The sequence below is a fragment of the Cervus canadensis genome, chromosome 18 (genome assembly GCF_019320065.1).
Source record: "Cervus canadensis isolate Bull #8, Minnesota chromosome 18, ASM1932006v1, whole genome shotgun sequence".
NCBI classification, from domain to species: domain Eukaryota; kingdom Metazoa; phylum Chordata; class Mammalia; order Artiodactyla; family Cervidae; genus Cervus; species Cervus canadensis.
This window is the reverse complement of record NC_057403.1, coordinates 27,215,466-27,219,149: the sequence shown is the minus strand read 5'-3', so window position 1 is coordinate 27,219,149 and position 3,684 is coordinate 27,215,466.

Sequence of the window (3,684 nt, the reverse complement as noted above, 5' to 3'; positions counted from 1 at the left end):
TCTTGCACAGGTATATACAAATGAACCAATAAAGGGCTCATGGATGGATAGATGGACAGATGGGGATGGGTGGATAGATAGACACTTGCTGTGTGACAGAGAGGAACACCAAAACACATGTAAAAGAATATTCACAGCAATGCTATTTAAAAATACATGTTTATTTACTTGGCTGCACCAGGTCTCAGTTGCAGCATGGGAACTCTTAGCTATGGCATGTGGGATCTAGTTCCCTGACCAGGGATTGAACCCCCAGGCCTCCTGCATGGGGAGCATGGAGTCTGAGCCATTGGACCACGAGGGAAATCCCAGGTGCACTATTTTTAACAGTCCAAACTGGGAAGCCCAGAGACACAGTTTCAACCCCTGGGTTGTAAAGATCCCCTGGAGGAGGGCATGGCAACCCACTCCAGCATTCTTGCTTGGAGAATCCTATGGACAGAGGAGACTGGCTAGCTAAGCTCTTTGCCCACAGGGTCTCAAGGAGTTGAATACGACTGAAGTGACTTAGCGCGCACACACACACACAAACACACATACACACACATACACACACACACACACATACACACACACACTGGGAAGCCCTCAAATATCCATCAACACAATCAATAAGTAAATAGTAGTATTTATCTCCAATTTATATCATCAGTGGAATGCTGTACAATAGTAAAAATGAACAAATTTCAGCCACACACACTAAAGTGGATGATTTGCAAACAAAATGTTAAAATGAAAAAGCCAAACACAAAAGACTTTGAAGTGTGCTATTCTATTTATATGACATTCAGAAACAGGCAAAATTAAATTAGGGTTTTGGAGAATATGTGCTCAGGTAATAAAACAGCAAAGAAAAACAAAAGGAAGGAATTAATGTTGAAATTGGGGCATATTTATCTTTGGAGGGGAAAGAGATTTGGTTGGGAAGCACTTGGTGGCATCTGACGGGGGTGAGGTTGGGCGGGGGAAACAACATGCTTTTTCTTGACCTGGGTGGTGGGGTCCATGGGAGTTTCCTTTATAATTATATATTAAGTCATTTATATTTTATGCCATTTCTTGTGTGTAATATCTGTCACAGAAAGCTTTTTAAAAACATAAGATACCAAAGGGAAAAAATCTAGGAAAAGATTTAAAAGAACTTTACATGAAACATTATTATTATTTTGGCCACTCCACATGGCATGTAAGATCTAAGTTCCCTGACCAGGGATTGAACCCACCCCTCTACAGAGGAAGCATGAAGTCTGAACCACTGGCCTGTAGGGAAGTCCCAAGAAACATTATGCTTCAAAAGTACCTTAACATATGGTAGTTGTGTTTATAGAACAATGTGAATGAAAATGATACTGAACTGTACACTTATGAGAATGTACAAATGAGAATGAAGTCATACCCAAAGCATCCACAAGAGAGCCAGACTGACTGTTTACTGACCAGTCCCAGCGATGATAGAAGTGAAGCAGAGGATCCCAGTCCTGCTTGCAAACTGCCATCTCCTGAGTTCTATCATGGGCAGTCTCTGGGAAAGCCTCTTGTCCTTCAGGCTGCCCTGCATGGACAGTCTTCCATTGGGAATGGGAAAAATCAACCTAATCCCAAGTTTGCCAAATCCAATGGCCTAGAGGGCACCTGATCTGGGGATGTCACCCAAAAAGACAGCTCAGGTGAGATGTTCTCTGACCAGGAGCCCATGCTCAGCTCCCACTTGGGTAGTCAGGGCAGCCTTAGAAAATCTACTGTGGAGCACCTCAGCAGGTCCTTTAGGGAGGTCACCAGTAAGTGGGTGAAGACCACAGAGAACCTCCAGTGCTATGTGAAGGCAACCAAGAATATTAACCCCAAAGAGCAGCTTTGGGGCAAGCAGCTTGTCAGGCGGTCTGCAGGGAGAGCTCCATATCAGGAGAATGATGGGTATTGCCCAGATGTGGAGCTGAGTGATTCAGAAGCAGAAAGTGATGGGAATGAAGAAAAAGTCAGGGTAAAGAGAGAGAGTTCAGACAGGGAAGGTCCTCCCCATGATTCCAAACGGGATTGCCATGGTAAAAGCAAGACATATCCTCTTTCCCACAGTTCAATGCAGAGGTGATTAGAAGTCCCAAGAAAACCTCCATCTTTGCCTTTGCCTCATATATTGGGGAAAACTCATACACCAAAATGACTCTAGTATATGTTGGAAGGAATTGTAAAATGGATTAAATTTTTCCACACTAAAAAAAAAAAAAAAAAAAAGACTGACCGTAACTCTTGTGTGCATTTTGCCACAACTTAAAAAAAAAAACCTAAACACTCGGAGAGGGACATTGAGACATACCTAAATACATTCAGTGTAACCCCGTGTGAACATTTTGTAAAACTCAGTGTTGTAAAGATATCAATTGTTGGTTAGAGCATAACAATTAAGCTCCCATTGTTGATTTTTCCCCCTTGGAATCTGACAAGCCAACGCTGGTAGAAGAAGGACCAGATAGAAAGACTTGCTTCACCAGATATCAAGACTTACTTTAAAGATGAAGCAACTGAGGCAATACCTCATAGATTCAGAGTTAGGCAGATCCACAGAACCAGCCTGGGCATTTAGAGGCAGAGTCGCACAGGTGAGGCACAGATGGCCAGGCAATCAGAGGGATGCTGACTACCCACGAGATACCCAAGAAGCAGATCCAGGAACATTCAGGGCAGCTCAGCTGCTCCTCAGAGCACAGAGCTGGAAACAACCCAGGGTCTATGGACAGGAAAACTGGATAAATATATTGTGGTGTTAATTCCACAAGGGACCTTTGTGCAGCAGCAAAAATGGATAAAGTATAACTACCTACTTCCCTGGGAGGAATCTTAGAAATAAAGCTGAGGGAGAAAAGCTAGTCATAGAAGATGACACGCAGATGGTTGGATGGCATCACCAATTCAATGGACCTGAACTTGAGCAAACTCCAGGAGATGGTGAGGGACAGGGAAGCCTGGCGTGCTGCAGTCCATGGGGTCGAGGAGAGTCGGACACGATTTGGTGACTGAACACAGAATGTTCCATTTTATAAAGCTCAAAATCCAGTAAAGCTAAAATTATAATAGGAATGCATGCCGAACTGATTTAAAAAATAAACTATTAAAAGAGGGAATGATAACTGATAAATGAGGGGTGATGGAGACTTCTGGAAGGGAGGCAGGGTGGGACTCACAGTGACATGCTGGCTCTCAAATTGGGTCTGAGGGGTTCGTTTTACTGTTAAACTTGCTACCTCACAACTAGGCTCCAGACAGCCTTTAGCGTGTGTCAATTATCATGTAACGAAATTGAAAAAGAGCTAAGCTGTGGGGAATGCCAGCTTTTACCAATCAGGTGGAGAAGACAGAGTGAGAAGGAGCTGTCAGTAGGGTGCCCTGGAGTGCCAAGAGAACCCACCAGAAGGAAGGAATTGGAGTCTCGAAGGTTCCTGGCGCTAAGAGCAGGACAGGATGAGGATGGGAGTGATGTCTGGGCTTGGAGGAGCAGTGCTGGGGGAGAAATGGGGACAGAAGCTACACTGTGACAGGCTGCAGCCAACAGGAAAGATGGAGCCGCAGAGCCCCAGGGCAGAGTCAAGCGGGAAGGGCCTCCTCTGAGGTCGGAACACCCCCACCCCCACTCAGCCCTTTCTCCTGGGAACAGTTGGCCAGAGGGGAACCTGACTCCAGCCGGACACT